This window comes from Leuciscus leuciscus, assembly GCF_965113295.1.
Source record: "Leuciscus leuciscus genome assembly, chromosome: 2".
NCBI lineage: Eukaryota > Metazoa > Chordata > Actinopteri > Cypriniformes > Leuciscidae > Leuciscus > Leuciscus leuciscus.
Window position 1 is genome coordinate 24,139,413 of NC_138726.1, and position 26,168 is coordinate 24,165,580.

Sequence of the window (26,168 nt, forward strand, 5' to 3'; positions counted from 1 at the left end):
TACTCATCTGTGTATGTCAGAGGGGGGCTTGAGGCTTTACTCTGCGAGTGGGATAATCATTTTAAAGTGTAGACACCTCCTGTGGAATGGGCCAGCTAAAGCAGGGGGTTAATGGCTTGTGCATGTCTATAGAAACAAAACTCTTTGTACTACATACAGGCTTCCATGTTTATTTCTCTTCCATATTTATTTTATTGTCACGTATAATGTAATTTGAATGTCACGTCTCCAGCAAGCTCTCCCTCACTCTGTGGCTACGTCCGAAAACATATGCAGCTTACTTGTGGCCTCGCGGCCTTATCAGGTAATGACTTTGTAGGCAGCATTTGTGCATGAAGGTACCTCATGAAACTGATAAATTAGAAAGTCATATACTGATAATATACAACAATGTCAAGGTCTCTGGAAAGAGGTTTGGTTAAGTGATATTTATATTCCACATGGTCGAATGAGCAGTCCGATGGTGATCTACCACTAGTTGTGCTGGATAAAAATGCAGTGGGGAAAGGATCAGGAATCTGTTTCAAGAGCCTTGAACATGAAGCTCTGTGGGATGCTGATCTCCTGGAGCACTTAAAGGGTTGCAAAATCTGGAAAACGCAGATGAGGCCCTAACGTCGGTGCAGAAGGTCCTTAATCTGGAACACACAGACGAAGGTACCTTGGAATGAAGGTTTACTCGCCAGAGCTTAAACTTGTTCCAAATGTGTCTGTATGTCTTCTGCCTCTGGACCAGAGACTCAGGACTGGGTCAATCCTCTTATGTCTCTCTGGCATGGAGAGACATGGGATGTTCTATAGTTGGTATTGTCTCGCTGGACGAAGACTCCGAATGTAGTGTGTCTGTTTATGTCTCTTTCCTCACAGACTGGAGACTCAGAACGTGGTGGTATCTGTTGCTGCCTTACAAGCTGTAGACTCAGAGCATGGAATCTGTTGCTGTCTCTTCCTTCACATGCCGGAGACTCAGAACGATGTATATGTTAATGTCTCACCTTTTCTGGCTGGAGACTCAGAAAAGTTTATCTGCTATTGTCTCACCAGATGGGGAGACCCAGAACAAGGAGTGTCTGTTGAAAGGGTACATAAACCCCTTTCCGATGAGGAGGATATTGCAATTTGGCACTTCTCCATTCCAGTGCTGTGATTGGTTGCTGGCATCAGAGGGGGCACACAGTGTGGCTCACCATTCGTTCCCCTGTGGAACTCATTTGCATAATCTTAAATACACAGTTAGACCAGTTTCTCACTTTCCAAACCATCACCAGGATGCTTTTGACAATGTTATGAAGACATGAAGTCCAAACAAGATTGAAAAAGATTGAACTACCATGCATGCATTCATTTACATTAACAGCTGAATTTATGTAAGATGTTACACTACACGTAGATGAGAATCTCACTGAGAATACTTATTTCTCTGAATAAATATGAGATGGATGTGTGATGTGTGACACTTTAGAATACTGTTCATTAATGAATAACTACACAGGACCAAATGAGTAATGGACGTTACGTAGTAACGTAGTTATTCATTAATGACAGAACAGTGTTCTAAAGTGTAACCTTGGAGTTATGAAACCCTGCTCCATCACTTTTGCGGTGTCAATTCTGCATCACAGTGCAGTAAAATTCAAACAATGTATTCACCTTATTTACATACGAAGTACGCAAGCAGCTGCATTTTTGGCAGAATTATATTTGGGCATATACTCTTTAAAAACTACAGGACGAACAGTGATGAATGCTAATGTCAGATACCTTTCGTATTAGACTCACTGCTCACACGTAGAATGATAATTGTCATTTCAACTACCTAGAGCATGCAAGGCAGTTCCCTTTCAAGGGAACTCCCGTTGCGTCGAAAACTGACGCTATGGGAACGCTTTGCGTGATGACGTCTTGAAGCACATGTAAAATCAGTCCAATGGTGTGGCGGAACGTCAGAGGCGGGTGACGTCACGTACCAGGAAGCTATAAAAGCCGGCCCGAAACAGAAAACGAAAGCTTTCTGAGTCTTCAGTTGCGCTCTGTGTTGAATCTGTCCTTGTTATTTGGTGTTGTCTGTCTATATTATATATATATATATTCAGTATGGCGAGCAAGCAGCAGTTTAGAGTGTGTGTCCATCCCTGCCCGCGTTATTTAACGGGAGGTGATACTCACACTCTTTGTGTTGTTTGTTTGGGTGAGGAGCATGCCCAGTCAGCACTCGAGGGTGGTGACTGTGTGCATTGCGACGCGCTTCCATTGCGCACGCTCCGATCCCGCTTGGCTCGGTTCAATCCCGATCGCGTTCCCCAGGGCTCGGGTCCCGCCGCTGCCGAGGCACGGCGGCAATCACAGACCTGGGGTTCGCAAATGGATCTATCAGTGGATGTTGAGACGGGCTCTGCCTTATCTCAACATCCTTCTGATAGATCCAGTGCCTCTCATCAGGGTGTGGAAGCACGCGCTGCGGTTTCTTCCCCCCCCGATGGAGGCACCAATACTGCAATTGTCCAGCTCTGAGGAGTTGGACGTTGTTAGTATTGAAGCTGAGTCTGAGGATTCGCCATCTCAGTCTCATGCGTTTGAGGAACTGCTCGATGTTATTACTAGAGCAGTTGACAGACTATCTATTGAGTGGCCAGAGGATAGGCAGGACGTTCGTTCGGAAAGTAAGCTCGACGAACGCTTCCTGCCATCTCGTACACAGCCTCAGCGAAGAAGCCTTCCGTTTTTCCCCGATCTCCACACCGAGGTGTCGAAATCGTGGGGAAAACCGGTTTCATACAGAGTGTATGCACCACAAACATCCCACTATTCTTCCATTCACAAATATAAAGAATATGGTTATGGGGAGATGCCGAAGGTGGAGGAGACGCTTGCGAGCTATCTCTCTCCAGCAACGGCATCTTCCCTGAAAGCTCCTTCACTTCCCTCTAAGCCAGTAAAATTCACATCATCTCTGGTTCATAAATCGTATGCAGCCGCTGGTCAAGCTGCAGCGTGTCTGCATACTATGTCTATTATGCAAGCCTATCAGGCAGAATTATTGGGGGATTTAGAGGAGGGCGGGGGAATTGGTCCTGACACAGTGGCTGAACTACGCAGAGCCACAGATCTGTCTCTCAGGGCCACCAAGGAGACCGCTAAATCAATCGGGCGGTCTATGGCCCTGGTGGCCACTGAGAGGCATCTGTGGCTCAATTTGAGCGATATAAAAGAGAAAGAAAAGCACGTTCTCTTAGATGCTCCGGTTTCCACTGTTGGTTTATTTGTGATGCAGTAAACAGTGCGGTAGCTAAATCTCAGGAAGCTGCTAAACAGGCAGCTGCATTACAAAAACTTCTCCCCCGCCGTTCTTTCATTGAGGCTGCTGAGCGGGAGCAGCCTCACTCCTCTAAAAAGAGCGCTGAACATCGTGCCACTCAAAAACAGAGTGTGTCCTCTCGTGCTCCCCCACAAAAATCTCGGGGACACGGAGGGCGCTCTCAAACCCAGCAGTCTTCGAGGGGTAAAACGGATCTGCGGACCGTTATTACCACCAAGAAGGCTGCTGGGAAAAAGTCCTGATGTCTGAAGGCTCAGGACAAATGAGGGTAGTCCCCCCGAAGCAGAGCGGTTAACACCTCTTTTCACGGTGCCCGTCTCTCTTCGGTGCCCTCAGGGGACCGTTCTGCCAACCCTGCCACCTCTGGTGTTACAGGGCGCAGCGGTCTCCGGCGAGCACATATCTCAAGGTCCACCCGGAAACGTAGTGGCCTCGGGATGCCCGCCCCCTCTGAGGAGGGTGCTAGAGCAGTCTGTTTGGTCGTTCCCTGCCGGTGCGCCGTTACAGGGCGACGAACCGACTACTCAACAGCAGGAGAAAAATACGGTGCCGTCTCTCTTCGGTGCCCTCAGGGGACCGTTCTGCCAACCCTGCCGCCTCCGGTGTTACAGGGCGCAGCGGTCTCCGGCGAGCACATATCTCAAGGTCCACCCGGAAACGTAGTGGCCTCGGGATGCCCGCCCCCTCTGAGGAGGGTGCTGGAGCAGTCTGTTTGGTCGTTCCCTGCCGGTGCGCCGTTACAGGGCGACGAACCGACTACTCAACAGCAACAAAATCCAGAAACCAGTCTCGAGAGACTGGTACCTCTAGTAGAATCTTTGACAGCGTGGAAGCTACTGTCAAATGTTTCTCGTTGGGTCCTGCAGACCGTGGAAAAAGGGTATTAGATACAATTCTATTAACGCCCACCGCGGTTTATGGGGGTCCTGCCCACAGTGGTGGGCCCCGAGCAGGTTCTGGTTATGGAACAGGAAGTAAACACTCTGTTAGAGAAAGGGGCCATAGAATATGTACCCCCCTCCAACAGGGAAACCGGGTTTTACAACCGGTACTTCATAGTTCCAAAAAAGGACGGGGGATTGCGTCCCATTTTAGATCTTCGAGTTCTGTACGAGTACATGCAGCTCAAGTTCAAAATGTTAACCTTGAGACAAATCGTGCCACAGATCAGGTCCGAGGACAGGTTTGTCACGATAGACCTCAAGGACGCATATTTCCATCCGTCCGTGTCATTGGAAGTTCCTGAGGTTTGCTTTCGGGGGCAAAGCATACCAATATCGAGTTCTTCCATTCGGCCTGGCTTTATCACCCCGCACTTTCACCAAATGCGTGGATGCAGCTCTGGCGCCTCTGCGCCTCCGGGGTATTCGCATCACGAACTACATCGACGATTGGTTGATTTTAGCTCAGTCGCATTAGATGGCGGTTCAACATCGAGATGTTGTTCTCGCCCATATGAAAGAGTTGGGGTTACGGCTGAACGCCAAGAAGAGCGTTCTCCATTTTAGAGGACCACTTTTTTAGGCGTGGTTTGGGATTCAGTGTCGATGCAGGCGCGCCTGTCATCGCCACGCTTCGATTCCATCCTGGCAGCTGTGAGAAGTGTAAAGCTAGGCCAGCTACTCACTGTCAAACAGTTCCAGAGACTGTTGGGTCTCATGGCAGCAGCTTCCAACGGGATACCTTTTGGACTGCTGCACATGAGGCCCCTGCAGTGGTGGCTCAGGACCAGAGGGTTTTTCCCCGAGGGGCAACCCATTTCGCACAATCAAGGTCACGCGGTGATGCCTACGTGCCTTGGTTATGTGGAAGAAACCTTGGTTCCTATCCCAGGGCCCAGTGCTGGGAGCTCCTTGTCGTCGCAAACTGCTAACGACGGATGCTTCCTTCACGGGTTGGGGAGCGATCCTGAGGGTCGCTCATCTCAAGGTCTGTGGGAAGACCATCATCGTTCCTGGCATTCTATAGCCTAGAGATGTTAGCTGTCTTCCGGGCTCTGAGGAGCTTTATCACAGGTCTCAGGGGACACCATGTGTAGTACATACGGACAACACGTCGGTAGTCGCCTATATCAAGGGGGTTTGCGCTGGCATGCCATATCCTCTTGTGGTCCCAGGGGAAGTTGCTGTCACTCAAGGCAGCCTACATCCCCGGGGTCCAGAATATAGGAGCAGACACTCTGTCGAGACAGGGGCCGAGGCCCGGGGAATGGTGGCTCCACCCCCGAGGTGGTGGAGCTGATATGGAAATTATAAGTGGATCTGTTTGCGTCTCGAGAGACGTCTCACTGTCCACTTTGGTTCTCCTTCACGCATCCAGCTCCTCTGGGACTGGATGCTATGGTACAGACGTGGCCGAGGCTACGTCTGTACGCCTTTCCCCCAGTTGCTCTGCTCCCGGGAGTTCTGGAAAGAGTTCGCAGGGACCGGGTTTGCCTGCTTTTTATAGCCCCGCGCTGGCCGGGCAGAGTATGGTTTCCCGATCTTGTGTCCCTCCTCGACGGGCATCCTCTGGAGTTACCCGTCAGGAGGGACCTTCTGTCCCAAGCAGGGGGCTCAATATTTCACCCCCGCCCAGAACTGTGGAACCTGTGGGCTTGGCCTCTGAGGGGGCCCAGCTCATAGAGTCAGGTCTCTCAACCGAGGTTGTTGAGACCGTTCTACAGTCCAGAGCTCCCTCCACGAGGAAACTTTATGCCCTGAAGTGGAGAGTATTCACTTCTTGGTGTAGTGACCGTCGGTTGGACCCAGTCCACTGCCCAATTGGTACAGTGCTGGAGTTCCTGCAGGAACGGTTCACTGCAGGTCTGACCCCGTCCACTTTAAAGGTCTATGTGGCGGCCATAGGTGCTTACCACAGTCCTTTGGGTGGAATGTCTGTGGGGAAAGACCCCTTGGTATCTCGTTTCCTTCGTGGCACTTGGAGGTCCTCCTCCCTTTCGAAATCGGACCAGGAGGCGAATAATTTGCTTTGCCCTGTTCGGGCGTTAGACGCGTATGTCCACAGAGCTGCCCTGTGGCGTAAAAGTGACTTTTGCTCCCCTAACAAGGGAGGTCCAGTGTCTAAGCAAAGGATGAGCAAGTGGGTGGTTGAGACTATCTCACTGGCTTATGAGGCGGCTGGACAGCCTTCTCCTTTGGCTGTCCGGTCGCTCTCTACTAGGAGTATGGCGGCCTCTAAGGCCCTTATATCAGGAGTATCGTTACAGGACGTCTGTGATGCGGCAGGCTGGTCCTCACCGCACACCTTCGTCAGGTTCTACTCTCTGGATTTAGACTCTACTCCAGGGTCTCATGTTTTGTCTTCTTAGTGCTGCTCACATGATTACACACAGGACAGACATTTGTAGCTATGGAGGCGTTGGTATAGACGTTCCCATAGCGTCAGTTTTCGACGCAACGGGAGTTCCCTTGAAAGGGAACGCCTCGGTTACGACTGTAACCTCGGTTCCCTGAAGAGGGAACGAGCGTTGCGTCGCCTTGCCATATCTCCTTCATGCCTGTCAGCGTGACTTCAGACTTTACGAAGCTTTCGTTTTCTGTTTCGGGCCGGCTTTTATAGCTTCCTGGTACGTGACGTCACCCGCCTCTGACGTTCCGCCACACCATTGGACTGATTTTACATGTGCTTCAAGACGTCATCACGCAAAGCGTTCCCATAGCGTCAGTTTTCGACGCAACGCTCGTTCCCTCTTCAGGGAACCGAGGTTACAGTCGTAACCGAGGCGTTTTCATGTATTTCCAAATGAAAAGCAAGAGCACCACAGCAATGCTGTATCATTTTGGCAAACGCTCCACTGGGTATGTGTGTGCGGGCGCTGGAGAACATCAGGATTCCGTTTGCGGCGCGTTTCCAGCGCTTTTGCAGCGGTGGCCGTTTTGATCATGGACATGTTGTTGATCATGTGTGGTGGCCAACATAGGTGTTTATTATCAGTCAGAAACACTCACTACTTAGTACGAGAAGTATTTGCTTAACAACAGGAGTGTAAATAGGAGACTCATTGATGTAGCAGCACCATCTGAGATCGCACGGGTAGACATGAGTGAGAAGTAGCATGCTCTAGTGACTATATGTCATTCAATGAATAAGTGTTCATGCTGTGGTGAGGACAGACAGTAGGGTGCAGGCTGCGAAGTTCAGGAGTAACATATGTGGGATTCACTCTCAAATTGTGTTCTTGACATAACCATTGCATGGGACAGATATGAAATGCCAAGCAGTAACACATTACCAACTCAGACAATAATAGAATATGAGCTCAAATATTTTAGTTATTTCCCAAATATCGTAAAATAATGACTTGTAAACCTGATGTTTGTGGTACATTTCTATTCTATTGGTGGACACTGCTATACCGCATCTGCATTAAGCACCATCACTAAATTTTGGGAACTCTGGGTTCCAGAGCCGGGATGGGCATTCACTTTTAAATATTAAAGTTACTTAATCTACGAAACAACAAACGGTGCCTTATTTGTTTAAGAAAGGTGTTTTACAATCTTGCATTTGACTCAGGAGTAAAATATTAGCATACAGCAGCAGAGATACGTATTAAGATACAGCAGCAGCAAGCCTTTTTACGAAAGGTACTGCGACTAAGCATAGTGGACATGAGAAAATGTTCATAAGAAAACATATAGCCATTTGACTGGGGCTATTACTTTATTTACCAACTTCCAACACTTTTCAAAGCTGATGTTTTCATTTACTCGTGTGTGTTCGGGCTCAGTCAGCTGAATACTCGTTAGTCATACTCCATTATTCATCTGTTGTTCAAATGACTCCACATTTACAAATATGAGTATAGAGGGTTTGACAATGATGATTATCAAAAAAATGCTAAATCATCATACTATTTGCTCAGGTGGTTGTGGGGGATTTCATTCTCATCTCTATTAACCTGCAATCGGCTTGTATTGTATTGTCAAATACCATGTCACCTGCTCTGTTGGGGGGTAATTCATGTATGCTATATTGTACAGCAGCAGCATGTCTTACTTGCTCACAGCAGCGTGCCATGTATGTATTGACAGTAGCAAGTCCTGGACTTGCTCTGCCGCAACTGCAGCAATAACCTACAGCAGCAGCAGCAATAAAAACAGCAGCAGCAGCGTAGCAGATCTATTCCGCCAAGACCAAACATACAACATTGTCATACCCATTACCATGTCAATCACTCCGAGAGTTGTCATGACAGAAATACAAAGTTCTGGCATGAAACTCGATCATGAGTCACCAAACATGGGTCCTGCCAACTAAGGCCCGCGGGCCGACTCAGGCCCGCCACCCCCCTTTGACTGGCCCACCAGCCCCTCTGCCCCCCACTACTTGAACCGGCCCTATGAGGCAATCCCCAAAAGTCGTCATGGTACGGGCGTCACGGTTTGGTGCATACATTTACACAGAGAATACACGGTATAAAAATAAATAAAACTCGCATGCAATTTAATTAATGTAATGCAGAACTACTGTTAGATACGCAGATTCTTTAGGGACACCTAATCTGTAGCTCCGCCTTAGCTCTGAAGCAGGCTGCGATGTAAAGATTGCTATGCTGGAATATGTTGAGAGACCGTGTGGGCGCGATCGAAAAGTCGTAAAGTGTTTACTTGTGTGCGTGTGTGTGTGAGTGTGTGAGGCGCGGCCGCAATCGAACAGTGGAAACATAAAAACATACTCCGTCATTCAGTTTATGCAGGACATCATTCAAACTGCAAAGTGTTTGAAGGTGCCTTATGCAACTTGTTCCATAATAAAATATACAATAATAACCCTTATATGTCATCAGCTAACGTTAAAACATAGTATCTGGCAGAGTGTCAGAACTGACATCCCCCCCACTGCCTTGGTAGCCAGCATATTCGGTTGTTAAGTCGTGACGTAACCACTCTCCGATAATACTCTTTCCGGGTCCAAAGTCCAGGTCCTCTCTACCTACCTACCGCTTTCGCTAGTGTTTTGGTTATTATTGAGTGTTTTTACAATGCCGCAGTGCTGTGTCTCGTCTCCCGAGCTAACTCACTTCAACCTCGTAAATCTTCTTTTTCATTGATGCCTGGACTCTACCCTTAATTATGCCACCTGAGTGATGAGCTACACTAACCACTCTGTTGTTGTTAAAGGAATTTAAACACTTTTTGACCGCCAAAGGTGCCTCACTAAGAAGGACGTGATCGTAAATAAATGTACAGGTTCCACCATTGTTATTTCTGGACGAGAGGAGCGCTTGGACCGGGAAAAGGCTAAACGTCACGCATGACGTCAGACTTTTAAGGGTGTGTGTGAGGTGATAGCCAATGACAGGCTTTGAGGGCAGGTACACTGAGAGTTACAAACACGCCCAATATTTTGTTAAAGTAATGGCGGACGCAAGCCCCACTAGCGACGGAGCTTGCCAAAAAAAATAAGAAAAGAAAATATAGTAATGCAAAGAGAGCATCGGATAAAGCCCGGAGTAAAACCAGAGTAAATCTGGATTTGGCATTTGTCAGATGGCGGCAGATGAAGTTTGCATTTGGATTGAAGAGTGATGCAGAGTTGGCCACGTTTCTATTGGACAGGTAAGTTACAGTAATGTAATACCTCATTTATCAGGTTAGCTAGTTAGTCAATGAGTGCTCTAGCTATGTGCTACTGCTGCTAGATTGTTATTTTGCTAGATATCGAAATTATTTGTTCTTGTTAGCTGATCCTACTTTATTAAATAAATAAAAAAATAACATTGATTTAGGAGTAGGATTTATTTCTGCAAGTAACGTTAGGTCAACATGAGAACTAACGTTATGCAAACGTTAGCTAGCTAAATTACATCCAAGCAGACGTTCCTTTATTCCATGTGCTGCTGGAAAATATTGTAACAACCTAATGTTCGCAAACAGTCATTGTGATCTCTGCAAAAGAGAAAGTAAAAAATATGCTTTGTGGGTTCAGGTTGGTAGACCAAACGTAATAAATTGCACAGAATTTTTAGCTATATTTTGCCTTGTGCAAGTTGGTCAAAAGACGCATATTGTTTATCCCCTATGCCTGGTACAGTACTGGATAGTCCAGATGACGTCGTGATTAGTTGAGCTGTTTATGTTTATTCTGTTTTCCGTAGTTATGAGAAGGGCCCATCTACTTCTACCCCATCCAAACGAATGTCGGTGTTCATTGCACCAGGCTCAACTATTGGAGGTGGCTCGGCTTCGGACAGGTTAGTATTCTTAGTTAGTAACGAGTTTCAAATCCTAGTGATTCATACTTCTATCTAGCACCGCCCCCCCCCCCCCCCCCCCCCCCGAAATAAAGTACTCTTCAAAACTAAAGGGATATGGAGAAGTTTGAGGATATTCTACCGTTGACAGAAGAAAATGATGATGTCTTGAGAAAAGGTGAGCGTGATTTGTTTGTTTTCCGTTCATTCTATATTTCATTTTAGTGGTGTGTGACTTACTCCTGCTCCTCCGTCAGTCCGTAAGGTTTCATTACAAACCCAATTCAGCCCAGGTGCCGCTAATCATTAGCCTACTAGGATTACACACTGGCTCGGGGTAGGACGGAAAACATACGGAATGGCACAGGAATGATTATCGGGTGGTTTATTTGACCAAAGAGCTCATTGAAAAATACCCTAGTTTTGACACAGTAACCTAGTCGATGTATTATTATCCATGTCCAAAACGCGTGTAACATACGACTAGTTTTGGATGAGTAGCCTAGTTAATTGACGGATATCACTACCAAGTCTGATACGTTTAGCAGCGATACTCATCCTGTTCCCGCGAGGTGCCATTCTGTAAGCAGGAGTGAGTGTCACTGCTATTGCAGGTTACTATCATTGTTTATCATAAATATTTTGTTCCTGTAGTTTGACATCCATGAGCCTGGTGGAAGATGAACCCAATGTGAATGAGGACCAGTTCAATGATGTAATCAAGTGACTTTTTTTTTCTTGTACTTGGTAAAAAAAAAATATCTGAGAATATTTAATGTAATTAGGCTTTCTTGTTTCTAGAATTGATTGGGCAGATGGAACTCCACCAGATATTGTTGAAAAGGATCCAGAATCTGAGGTAGAAGGTCAAGATGACTCTGATGAAGATTATGTTCCCAATATTTGTTTGAGGTTGGTTTCCAAAAGTTCATATGGAGTTTAATTGACTTTCTGTCAAGTCCTGTATAATATGTGAATTGGTCATAGTTTTTATATCATTGATGACACTGCTTTATACATTTTCCATTATGGCTAAGTAGAATGGGAGGAACTATTCCCACCAATCAAAATATTGAAAAACTGCCAATCATTGGAATTGATGAGACTGTCCATGACTGCCCGGACGAGGAACCAGAAACAGATGACATGCCTGACCGATGTGAGGTACTCTGTGATGATGATCTAATTGGCCATCGTGGTTACATTGCCTATGAAGACTGCCTAAAGAGCCTTGCCACCTTCATGACTCTACCAGTAGACTGGTGCCTCCATTGGAACGCACAGACATCTAAGGAGTGTAGGGCCCTTCCCCCTTTTGACATCAAGGTCAATCGAAGAGGCACAGCATGCATCATTGAGTGGGTGAGTTGCTAACATCTTAAGAGCCAAAGCATCAATCCTTGGATGTTTTGACTATAAATATTTATTCTGAATTATTATTTACAGGTTTGTCCAACTGGCCATACAGTATGGCAGTGGAACTCACAACCAAAATTTAAGTTTGGCATGCAGGCCGGAGACTTTATGTTAGCTGTGAACATTTTGCTCTCGGGGAACAACTATGCCAAAATTTCTCTTTTGTTTAAATACATGAATATGGGCATGGTTGCCTTGGGCACCTTTTTTAGGATTCAAGAACATTACGTAAAAAATAATCCAGCGACTTAGTTCCAAGGATGGGGTAGTTGCCCTTGGTGAGACCCAGTTTATTAATTATTGATTGCTTTGTCCATGTATCATACACTAACCAACTTCCTTAATCACTTATCTGATTTATTTCTCAGACTAAGCTATTTTGTTTTTGTAAAATTCACAGCTGATGGTAGGATGGACAGCCCGGGTCATTGTGCACAATACTGCACATATACCACAATGGATAATGACACCAAAGAGATCATTTCAATCGTCACTGTGGACAAGAGAGAAACTATGAGGAATTCAGTGATAATGGAGAAAGAAGCCTTCATACGCACTGTCGACCAACTCCTGACAGAAGTGAACCTAAAAGAGATTTGCACAGATGCACATGTGCAGATTTCCGCACTGATGAGTATGTGGTCTTATAACGTGCATTTGTATTTGTGTGTGTCTAGCCCCTTTCACACAGAGATTCCGGAAAATACACGGATAAAGTGACCCGGGATTTGACCCGGGTTCGTTTGATTTTGGTTCATTCACACTGCCAGTGATTTTCCGGAATCAGAGAGTGCGTTCACACACAACCCGTAAAAATGCCGTAAAGACACGTGACATCGATGTGACTTGTAATCTCAGCAGCGTCTTAAGTTTGCTTATGAGCTGCGATCTCTCTCTCGAGAAACCACGCCTGTGCATTTGTTTCTCTGATTCGATCATAAACTTGCGCATTACGTACCGTTTCACAGCTGGAGAACGAGCCCGGCTTCAGCGTCATCACTACGACACGGCATTATTACGGCTTTTGTTCACACAGCGCGCGTTCCGGGACTGAACACGGCAATGTTACTAGGTCCCGACCCGGCATCGATCCCGGCATATATTCCCGGGTCGAGTTTGCGTTCACACAGAAGACACTCTGGCAATTTGCCGGGTTCAAAGCGCTGTGTGAAAGGGGCTTATGTCTGCTATATGTGTATATATTTTTTGCAGACCAAGATCGAGGAAAATACAAGGACACAGGGATTCGCCACACTCTAGACATGTGGCATGGAGCCAAAGGATTGGCCAAGAGAATCAATGCTGTATGTTGTACTGTAAAAAATCAGATTGATGAAACTAGTATTTGATATAAAGTAAACCCCTTACATTGCAAACAATGTAAAAAAATATTATATTAATCAATTTACTTGGGTTTCTATATTTTCGTCTGTCTTTCAGGCTGGCCAACAACCTGGACACGGCATTCTACTACTCTGGTCCAAAGACATTGTGAATCACTTCTGGTGGTGCTGTAAGCAAGCTGAAACACATAGGCAGTTCCTGGTAAGTGTGAAAGACAGGTCATTCTGTCCATTTTATTTCTGTTCTGTTGTGACTTTGAAATGTTTAGATATGTACTCCTTTTTTTTATTTCATCCTTATTTTAACCAGGTAAATCGATTGAGAACACATTTGGGGAGGTAGAGAAAGTAGTGTGTTAGGGTGCTACTCTTTTAATATCTTTCAGGAACTATGGTGTGGAATACTCCATCATGTGTCCAACGAACATGTTTGGGCCTTGGGGAGATGCCAACACGACTGCCTTGGGGAAGGACGGTCCAAAGCCTGGATAGAACAGCGGTCCTCAGCTCACAGTGCCCTGTCAGACATCATTTACAGTAAGCGGTGGCTGAAGGATATTCCCAAGTATCTAAACTTCAGGTAAGTAAACCAGGCCATAGTTAAAAAAATATAGGTATGGTGACATGGCAAGTACAAAAATGTAATCTGGAGGCAGCGTAAAGCAAATGGTTCAAGGACCAACTATACATTACTTTGTGCTGGCTTGTCAGAACCTACCTTGTTGTTTTTGCACATTTTTTTTTTTATTCTTTCAAAATTCTAGATCAACATCAGATCTGGAGTCCTTTCAAAACAAGATCCTAATGTATGCTGGAAAGAGATTTGCATTCTCACCCCCTGTGTATGAGGCGAGGACCATTCTGGCAGCTTTAGATTACAACCACCACAGAGATCGGCCAGCCAAAGAACGTGCAGATGGCACAAAGATGTAAGTGCACTTCTAATTTTTATTTCTAAAATTCTTAAAAGTTACAGGGGACAAGGATAACATTAGCACTTTAAATAACTTTTGTTATTATAGGTTATTCTTAGTCTGGGTGATGATAGAAAATGAAACAGATAATACAGTGAAGAAATACGAACACCCATACAACAGGTACAGAAGACTCTACAAGAAGAAGTCAAGGAGCTGGGGTGTGTATGCAGTGAAGAAGGAGAAGACGTACGACTACATTCCTGACCTCCAGCGAAAAATCTTGGAGAGAAGGTTTTCCTCAGGAACAGGGCTGAAGAGAACCGCCAGCCATCGCCCTGAAGACCCACGAAGGCTCGGAAATCTAACTGATGTTCCGCCTCCTTCAATCCAACAGTTGGTGCAGACTCAAGTCAGCAGGGGACGGGGTACTGTTTCTCACTTACTGTATGTTCTATGTTATCATCACCCTAGGGCAGGGATACTCAAATCATACCCTATGTGGGCTAGAACCTGGTGGTTTTCTGTTCAACCTCATTAGTTGCACCCACCTGGTGTCCCAGGTCTAAATTAATGCTGGATTAGAGGGTTTTAATACAAAATTGGCCAATTCCACTATATTTTTTTCATTATGACCGTCTAATCTGGGACTTAGTTAGACTTGGGACACCAGGAGAGTACAATTAATGATGAGGTGTAAATCAACCAGCAGGCTCTGGACCTCGTAGGGTAAAGCCGGATTTTCATAAAATGCAGATGCATTTATGCTGTACGTGAGTTTGACAGATTTCTTGTCTGGCATTTTCCGTATTGGCTGGACATGCATCGCAAGGCTGTTGGAAGGTGTTGCAGAGTGGAGGAGAGCATTGTACATTTCTCTGGGTTCTCTACCCTACTCTAGGAAGCGCGCTGACCAGCAAAGCTGTGCTATAGGATTTTCTACCTTGTCATTTGACTATGACATAGCCTAATTAGCTAGAAATTAGGAGATATAGACTGGCAATTTTGTAATTTGTAAATATTGATTAGGTGATCAAAAATATCACATCAGATCAAGTGCAATTTCGAAAGTGATTTTAATTAAATAGTTTGTGTATTTCTTGTACTTCCGGTTGTGCTTCATATGGCAAAATGCCGCAAGAGTTGAAATTATTGAATGCATGCAGCACACAGAAAGCAATGCATTCCAGTGCGCCAGTCCCTAACGCCGAGTTTCGAACTGCTCCATTGACAATGAATGACTTCCGGTGTAACACAAAAGGGTCAACACATTTGGTGAAAATCCGACCTAAGAGTTGAATACCCCTGCCCTAGGATATGCATAAATGAGGTGTGTGGGGAGGGAAGACAGACAAGCCATCCTTGAAAACTTTATCCATTTGACATATTGTCCACTAGTGTCCCAAGTGCTTTTATTGCTAGGGGTCCTGATCAATACATTTATGGATTAATCTGTGTTATTTTTTGTGTGTATTTCAGAGACCGTATAATCTCACAGTGCCAAGGTTGAATGCTGAGAGACTGGAAGCCTAGAAGAAATCACTACCAACCGCTAACAAATTTCCAAACATTGCCTAACAATGATTCAAGATTGACTCTGTACATATGCCTTGTAAAGAATAAGACAAATACACTAATTTTATCAAATATTTGCATATTTTGCCTTTATTTTCAAACACTTGTAAAGCATATAAAAAAATCAGTGAAGTACAAATGAAAATAAATTGCAGAATTGCCATCAAAGGCTGTAGATTTTTATAGACAATTCAAACTGTATTTACACAGTTGTTGTTCATTGACAGTGAGAAATGGAAAATCTTGTGCTGAAAATGATCTTACAAAATTACAGGAGAGACAATTTGAATACAATGTTTGTTTATACATTAGCTATGGCCCATGTGGGAGAAATCCAACATAATGTCCTTGTGGATCTGGGTACTTGTCACGGATGCGCCACACACAACAACTTGGTATAACAACCCTATTTCTATTTCCCAATGAACCATATTGCCACAGTGTAAACTGACGGTACGCACAATAGCGGTATTCTTTGTTGTCATCACCTGGGCCTTGTGTGTCAGAGAGAGCAAAAACATAATTCCAGGCCATTCTAGCAAGCCGCAATACACCCTCTTCTATAATGTATTGGTCCATGTGTGGAAGCATACTGACACACCTTTCTGGGACCTGCCTACAACATTTCCTTTCGACATCAGTCGGCATCTCCCTACATCTGCCACATGAGCACCAAGGAATTTCTGGTACTGGTCCCATCTGAGAGTCTGGTGTCATATTTGAATTGGGTATATTCAAAACATCAAAAATGATACCGGGTGCTCTAACCACAATGGCATTTAGGAGCTCTTGTGCCTCCTCAAAAGACAGTGTCTAAACAGAAAAAAATAGTTAGTCTGCTGAAGAATACTGAGATTGAATACATTTTCATGATATTTTATAATTAAACTCGGTCAAGTTAAACATGGCCCTTGCAAACCTGTGTGACAGTTAGGCGCTGTGCTTGGAGCTCTGCCACCCTCGCTGCATCAACCTGGCCAAGTCTGTCACTCCTGCTACCTCCTCTACCACGGCGAGTCCGGGCTCCTCTACCACGACCAGCTCCACTACCACTTCTGGCTGCTCTTCCCCGTCCTCTCTGCTGGCCAACCTGCCTGCCTCTACTCCTACCCATAGAGGATCTGCCCCTGCCTGAGGGGATTAGGTTCTCTGGCTCACTGTCTTCCACCTCACTGTCTTCCACCTCACTGTCCTGTATGTTAGATTCAAAGAAAAGGTATCATAATTAATTTCAGAAACCCATACTGCTGTTTTTGTAAGATGCTTACAGCTAGCACAATAAACAATGAATGTTTCAATCAATACCATAATATACAGTACATATATAGAGATAGATATATACATAAAGATATATATATAGATATATATGCATATAGATATATAAATATATAAATTCTACAAGGTCAGTGTAGGACTTTGATATTTTCTTCTCCTGATAAATATAGTAAAAGGCTGTCTGTAACTTGGACAGCATCAATTATTAGTCCAGATCTGGTAGGAATTGCAGTCCGTGATAGCGTTACAACATTGTTAGCTAACACAAAACTGTGCGTCAAAGATGGGCAGCTTTTGCTCATGTTGGCTTGATATTCAAACTCGTTCCGATCTTGTTATTCAATTGTTATCACAACGCTATTTCAAAATGTCACATTTTCCAAATTTGGAGAAGAGCGTTCAACTTTTGATTCTAGTATGAAAGTTTACCTCTGGGGAATGCATATTTGATATTGCTCGCATAGGTTGCACACCAGTCTCTACCCTACCGTCTCAGCTGTGTAACTCTGATGGTCTGTCTGACTGCAGCCTGCAAGCAAAAAGTGTCTCCGCCTACTGGGAAGCAAAGCTGTCAATCAAACTCCGTTAGTAACCGTTACCAGTGTAATTCAACTAATTGCCTATAGGTGGCTCCAAGTTGCATAAGGCACCTTTAAGTTACTGTTAATAAATTTTTTAAGGAAAACAAATATATTAATCTGAAATGTAGCAGATAAATTTTCAATTCATTCAGGTACAATTACCAAACATATCAAGGTATTTTTATTAATTGAATTAATGAACTAATTATATAAAACTATTGTCATAAATACAAGACTTAAAGAGGCTACATGCGATTTTCTGAAATTTAAACTCGCGACTGACACCTGTGGCCAAAAAACGGAACTGCTCTTCCTTTCTGCTCGCTCTCGTACGTGCACACTTCACAAGTCATCCGCTGCAAAGAAGTCAACATTATGTTTACAGAGGTAAGAACAGTCAAATACATATATTGTTTGAGAAACTAAGTTTGTTTGCTGACTAGCGGTGGTGGCAGAGTGATCTGAAACGTTTAACATTGAACGCGCTTGACGTCACATCCGCAGACAGCGCGCGAAAAATCCGACCCGACAGAAAATAGGAAAAATAGGATACAGGCTTATAGGTGCACCCACTGTGAGCTGACAAGGTGTCAGAATGCTCATCAGGAGATGTTTGAGTCATAAATGGTCAAATAAAAAGGCTATTGTTACGTTTATTTTGGGGGAAAAGTTGCATGTAGCCTCTTTAAGATATTTTTTTTATTTTGGTGGTCCAGCCTGAGACATGCATAAGCCTTCTGCATTTTTGTTTTGCTTTTCCCTCCATTGTACCGAACTCGTACCGAACCATGATGTATGAACCGAACCGTGACTTCTGTGTACCGTTCCACCCTAAAAGAGAGTGCAGAGTTTTCAAAGAACAGTGGACCAACGATTATTTGTGAAGAATAACTTTAATTAAAACAAAGTGTGAAGACTCGATTACAACTTTTGCAAACCACTAGTAAAAATAAACAAATATGTGCCAGGAATCAAGTGTTGATATAGAATTGTGGATATAGTAGTGGGGATGGCTGTGCCAGACTAGTAATCTCTACTACACAATGAGGCCTGCTGGTGGTCATTTTGGTCTGGGTCATACAATTCTATGTTATATAGCTGACCCGGCCCCGGCCCCGGCCCCCCATCACAGTCAGGAACGATAATGTGGCCCCCAGAGAAAAAAGTTTGGTGACCCCTGCTCTAGATGGTGCCGACTAATAGGTCCTTTTACTCACCTGTTCATAATCACATCTTTATCTATAGGGCACAGCTGATTGGTTCCTGCCTTATCAGTAGCCAATGAGATCGCTGCTCAACTATCAAATACTTGGGTAAAATTTGCCTTAGCAGTGCAGCGCACTTTCAGAAACCCTCCACCTTCCCCAGCTCCACCTGTACAGATCTGCTACGGGTAATTCATGTATGCTATATTGTACAGCAGCAGCATGTCTTACTTGCTCACAGCAGCGTGTCGTGTATGTATTGGCAGTAGCAAGTCCCGGACTTGCTCTGCCGCAGCAGCAGCAGCAATAACCTACAGCAGCAGCAGCAATAAAAGCAGCAGCAGCGTAGCAGATCTATTCCGCCAAGACCAAACATTCAACATTGTCTTACCCATTACCATGCCAATCACTCTGAGAGTTGTCATGACAGAACTATAAATAAGGCATAATTACACGCAACTTACCCTAAACCCAACCCTGAAGTAAGTACATGTAGTTAATTCATATTACTTAGTACTTAAATGTATAATTACACTGTAACAGCCAGGGACACATTAAAATAAATTGTAAAGGGAAAAATGTCAAATGGTGACAGAAAAAGTGTCAACAGGAGTGAAGAAAATACTGTTTTGTTCTTGAAAGTGTAATCTGCAATATATATAATACGAGTGTGCAATGCTAGAGCCTTTCAATCGTCCAATCAATGACACTGATAGTGCAAATATGCAAATAAGAACGAGCAAGATAACCGAGGATTCTATTTATCTGGGGTTTAAAATGACCCAGGGTTAACTATTTCAAGTGTGAGAAACACATCCGAGTTAAAATGGGACAGTGGGGCTCATGAATTATATATATTTATGTCCTTCTTTTACCATTTATCCTGTCTTTACCAATTTTGTACATTTGGTCTTTAAAAGCTCTGAACTACATTAGCAGCGTTAAAGGTTAAACAGTCAAGAGGTAGAAGACAGAGAAAAAGATAGAGAGAATACATATGCTCTCACATTGCCAACACTGCCAACCCGTCCACCCACAAGACTTTGTGCACACACAACAAGAATGGTCAATCGGTTGCCATTAAGATTCAGCTCATCGAGGCCAAAGTGCTGTTTCAATGGGCTGAAAGCAAATAAGCTCAGCGAGTGATGAATGGTTTGTACACATGTCCATGTCCTCTTCATGCAACCTGAGCATTAATTACATCAATTTGTTTTGCACACTCATCAATACGAGTCTGCTTTTAGGAGGTGAAGCAGAGGGAGCTGTTTTCTTGACTTTTTAATGGGGATGTCAGATTGCAGTCTTGTCCCATTTTAATGACCTGAACTGTAGGAGATGTCAGTGACTGATAAAGAGAACACATTTCAAGTCAACTATAACTGATAATACAGCACGACTGCAGCTCCACTCAGTTCAATCCTCTTCAGATATTACGGATGCTGTGACTAGCCTTCTATAATGCAAAACTGCACAACAGCAGATTTTTTGAAAATCCTATTTTGAATGCTAAAGCAATATATTTCACACATACCGATTTCATCTGAGATTCACCATATGCTCTGAATAGAATACTAACAATCTACTAGTATGCTTTTTTTATTTATTTTTTTCTGGATGCATGGAATGCATGACCTATTACTGCGGCGATGAATGAACCCGGAAGTAATATAAGCCACAGCATATTTATTTTTACTTCCAAAATTAAAATTAGTATACGGTTTATAGAGAAGCTATAGCTAGCATGTACTATATGCAAAAATAGTACATGCTAGCACTGCAAACGGCATATTCATTAAATTATTTTAAATGCATATTACACAAATGTAAGGTAGCTTATATTATATTGATTTACAATGTATATTATGTCATCAAACCTTAAACTCCTCCAATATGCGAGACTCAATTGTTGTCTATGTTTGGTGATATTGCAGGGTCAACTTTAACAGATACTCCATTCTCAGAAAGTATGGAGCACTGAACACTGCATAGGGGCCCTTTCAATCAGAACACAGCTCTGGAGAAAACTATCCATTACATTCCCATTCATCTGAATGGTACATGCTCAGCTGATTCACTCAAAACAACATGGCAGCAGAATTGAGCACCCACAAACTGCAGCGAGTAAAAAATAAAAGGACTTCAAACCTGTGCATCCTTGCGACATCCAAGAAACTTCCTTTGAGATGAATGGCAATGCTAATGGATAGCTTTCTCTAGACCTCATTGGGTTAAAGTGCCTCTTGAAAACCCTCTGTTGTGGCTAATGAGGCCATTGTAGGAATGGTGTGGTCCACGTTTACACGCTGTGCAGTGGTAAATGATGGCTCAGCATGATTCGGGAATATATAAATAATTTGAACTAATGTCAAGCCAACTTCTTGTCTCTGTATTCGCTGGCGTGTTGCAGTGAGCAAGATCACAGCAGAATACCCCTGAGAAAGAAGTCTTGCACCTTTGACATTGGCCACAACTCCATCCATCTGCCATCTGTTCTGTCCTTCACCTCTCCACACTGATTCATGCAAAACGCTGCTCCTCCTCTTCCCTGTTTCCCGCCCCAGGCAAAATTAGTGTGGCGGTCACTGAATTTAATCACAAGTGTCCCATGAACTATCATGTTGTCATTGTATAATGTAAATAGCCTGCTTTTCAGGTTGACATGAAGTTACTTGAAGGCCCTGTTGAGTTTTAAAACATATATATGAGACTTTCTAAACTTTACTCACAAAAGTTTGGTGAAGGAAATATTGGTCTGTTTTTTTTTTTTTTTTTGAGTTTAGTTTGTTTTTGATGGAGTCACTTTCCATCACAAGATTGAGATTTGATCTCTATGCCTCTCCAAGACTAATATTTTTTTATCTCCTCCAGTCTCAGTCTCTCTCTCTCTGTCTCTCTGTCTCTCTCTCTCTCTATCTCTCTCCATTGTTAAATTGTATATTTAGACTTGCTTTCATGCTCTGCGGTGGTGTAAAATATTTCAGTCTAAGTCATCTCAACTTCAGATTGTGGTCCATAGTCTCACTTTATTAAAGTTGAAGGAAAATTGTGATTTAAAATGGGATCCAAAAGTGTGGGTGAGTGGGTGAGCATGTGAAAAAGTGATTTATCTGCCATTACAGTGAGACATAGACTGAGATGTAGTGATGGGGACGAAACCGCCTATGCCGAGTCCGAGTCAAGACCGAGTCTTTGAAGGGTCGAGTCCGAGTCGAGACCGAGTCCGTTGGTTTTCAAATTCAGTCGAGTCCGAGTCAAGACCGAGTCTTTGAGGAAGCAAGTCCGAGTCGAGACCGAGTTTTTAGGAGTCGAGACCAAGACCATAAAACATGTCAGTTTTCATATTCATGATTTAATATCACCCCAGTTAATAATCAACAGTTAGGCCTACAGACTAAGCTAGATTGGGAATTGTTTAGAGGAGCAGTCTTAACGTCTTAATATGGACTATGCTTTTACTATCATTAAAAAAATCCCTACCACATGCATCATCTTCTGCCTATTTTTCTAAACTGCTTCAACAGTGCTGCTCTGTCATCAACACGTCAAGCCCACCCTGACTTTTTTAATCATAGTTAGGACATGCAGAGCAAGTTACATTTTCTAGTGGTATGTATTCTAGTGGACTAGTGATGGGGACGAGACCACCTATGCCGAGTCCGAGTCAAGACCGAGTCTTTGAAGGGTCGAGTCCGAGTCAAGACCGAGTCTTTGAAGGAACAAGTCCGAGTCGAGTCCGAGAAAGCAGAAATCGGTCTCGAGACCGGACTCGAGTACTACATCACTACTGAGATGCTCAATGTCAAGAGGGGTCTGTGTGCGTGGTTCTCACATTTCAAACCACCTAATTCAGCCTATATGCCCCCTCCCCCCATTGTCTTTCTACTGCAAGAGACACAGCTATTATGAACCCTGGACATCTATTTATGAATTCATTATTTACATTACTTTATATGTCACTTAGCTTCACGTTTGTCACACAAATGAGGGGAAATAGAGAAATGAGTTTAACTTCCACAGTAAAACGCAAATAAATTACAGAAATGGTAACTAGATAAAAGTAAGTTGTATCAGCATGCATAACTAAAGCACTGCATGATGAAAAATACTTCCCAGTATAACAACCAATTCATTAGTTTGATCTTCATAGCTCCAACTCTCATGATATGCACAGAGATTCACTGAGTTCCGCTCTGCAAGCATTTTAACTAAGCAGACAAGGCTTTGGAATATATAACCTATAGTGATTCTTGAGCAAGAGCAAGAGCAAGAGTAAGAGCACTGTTTATCCGAATATCAGCTGAACGTAACAGCATTATTCAGACACATATCATGACTGCAAGTTGTTGTGATATTTATTTTACTTCGAACAGTTAAAGTCCCTGTAAAGTCAAAATTAAGTATGTGTTCTGAGTTTGTCACACCACAGAAAAATGTGTTATTAACCACCCAGCCAAATTTGATTGATAAAAAAAGCAGCCAAGTAAATAAAATAAGCTATCAAAATCTTGAAAAAATGAGCAGTGGTCTCTGCTCTCAAACGCTGGGGGCGTGTCCGCTGGCTTTGCTGAAACCACGCTAACTCGCGGGAAAGTTGACTCGCGGGCACGCACTGCCGATGATGGCACCAGTTGTTGGCGCGACGGGAGGATGAAGGCTGAGGCGGGAGATAGTCGGTTCGGCCCCATTGATCAGTAACAGCGGATTATCAGTGAATCCCAGTTGTCTCCGACGAAAGTTTATAAAACTATCCTGTGTAAAAATGATCACTACAGAGGCGGATGTTGGTGGTGATCAAGGTGGCTCTTTACAAAAATTAATCCACCTCTCGTTGATATGATCGTTTTTCAGAAATTTAAATAAGGACACAATCTGTTTTGTAAGTGATCGCATCCAGGTAATATTTCCATGACGAAGGCATAGCTAGCTAGCAAACTGTAGGCTGTAGTAAATAGTAGGACAGTAACTCGCAATTGAGCGGCGAACTGATAGGGGAGGAGGCAGCCTCTGTGGCTCCAGTGCGTCATCGACAGTAGGGGCGGGGCCAGGAGCTCAGCGGCTCCAGTGCGTCATCGAGCCACCGTTTTAGCCCCGCCCAAAAAATCCTGAACACAACAACGGTGAAAAACTGTTTGACTGTCTAACTCCACAATTCAGTACTTCACAGTTCACAGTCTTTGTAATGTGTTTTAGCAATACATTTCTAACATACATTTTTTTTTTGAATTTTTTGAATTGCATTTACAGGGACTAGACTAAACAAGAAGTTAATATAGAGTAAAGGTGAAAGGTATCCGGGTTGTGATAGGAATAGTTAGAATTATAAGTGAGGAGATGGGGTGGTGGAGGGATGCTGATAAACTGTCAATGAACAGAGGTAAGTCTGCTGTATACTCTTATCTTGTTTATTGAGTTGATTAACTGAATGTGCTCCTCTCATGTTAATCAGGTTAATTATCTGAATGTGCTCTTCCCGACCTTTAAAACATCACGTATTAAAAACGTAAAAGTTTTTCCTTTGTGTTTTTCACATACAGACGACAAATTGTCAAAATAATCCCCACTCACACAAATCCGCGAAAACGGCAGTAGTTGGCGAGGTCACTTTTGTAAAGAAAAACTACGGGCCAATAGACTGAACACACAATATGCATGCGCGTGACGTCACTGTTTTTGCAAATTCGCATTTTGTAGTTTAACCGGAGACAATAACGGTATCTTTTTCAAAAACTTGAACTTTGAAACCCTTTTTTTTTAAGTTTGCGTTTTCCAGGCCCTTAAAACGCCGTTGTCGTGTAAATGAAAAGTCAAAACGCATAACAAGTTTTGGTAACACTTTATATTATGAAGACCATGCAATGAATTATAGCCCCACTAAGTACTGCTATTCTATAAATATATTTATAAAGTCGTATTAAGACCTATACTGCATTAAAAGAACAGATATAGTTACATTTATAGTATTTTTTAAAATTACTTATAAGTCATTAATTTGCAGTTTTCAATGTGCATGCTCATAATCCATAATACACTGATTTATAAATGATCAAATATAAAATAGTTCCAGAGACACTTGTTTGCTGTACCAATTAATTATCAATTATGTATTTAATGGCTAATGTTTGCTACACAGCAAAATCTCCAGTGTTGAAATCCTGGTGTTAAGGACTCTTAGAGTAAAGAGTTAATTTTCTGGTGTTGAATTTCAAGGGATTAACACTGCTAGTGTAAACCGCAACCTCTGGCTGGTGAAAATATGTAGAGTTATTAAAGGTGCTGTAAGCGATGCTGGGAGTCGTAACTTCTTGTTGACATTCGAATTGTTGTCAAACAAAACGGAGGCTAGCTAGACCCTCCCTCCTCCTCCCTCCTCCCCTCCCTTCCGGCATAAAGGAAAGTCTAGTCACTACAAACAAAGTTAAGTTTTACTGAGTTTACATTGTTTACAAGTTTACATTGAATACTTCATTCAATGTGTAATGTCGCCAAGTTAGATAAAGGGTTTTATATATTGCAGAACAGAATGCAGAAAAAGAGAAACATTATTTTAAAATCGTTTCGCCACCTGAAGCTATAACTATAGCTCCCATACAAGGACGCAATAATAGCAAGATAACGTAGCTTCGCGTTTCCCAGTCAGCATAAACAACGGCGGCGTCGTAAACAAATTTAGTCAAAGTTGTCAACAGCCTATAAATGAACATTCAAATTCATAACAAAGAGTGGATGAAAACAATCATTCACACAAATTGTCGCCCTACTGTGAATTTGCTTGATCATTTACAATAGAGATTGATCGCTAGCTGCTAGAAACATAACGTTATATGTTGTATTCACCAAAGCTAACGCTGACTGCATAGTTCTAGCTAATTACATCCTTGTGTTGGTTTGGCGAACATGAACGTCAGTTTAGAAAGAAATATGGATTTACCTGTTCTGCAAAAACAGAGCAACTGAATGTGGATCGGAAGCCCTTCTTCTGCCGGCGGAGTTCTCGCCACCTTTCGGAGTTTTTTCCGATGTAAATTCGGTATTTCGCGCGTTCCTTATCCTTGTCCCTCTTCTTTGCAATTTGTTCATCGGAACGTCGTCTCTTTAGTCATGTGTCGGCCATAATTCAAACTTCCCTCTTCATGCTTCTCTCTCCTCCACACACCCCCTTCATGTGCACGCGCACTAACCCCCCAAACCCCACCCTCAAATACTTCTTGTCGGTGATTGGCTGGAGCACTGTTTGTTGTGTTTCGTGGTGCGGGTGAGCCCAGTTTGTTTTTGTTGCCGTTTGTGGAGCCAGTGGTGTCTACAGAGACCGCGTTTTTTTACAGTGTGTTCAGGGGACAGGCAG

General features: G+C 43.5%; 1 protein-coding gene across 1 annotated transcript in view; it reads right to left on the reverse strand.

Moving 5' to 3' along the window:
- Positions 1–26,168, reverse strand: part of LOC309485850 (uncharacterized protein) — a 417,529-nt gene that overhangs the window by 369,821 nt on the left and 21,540 nt on the right. The window lies entirely within an intron of this gene.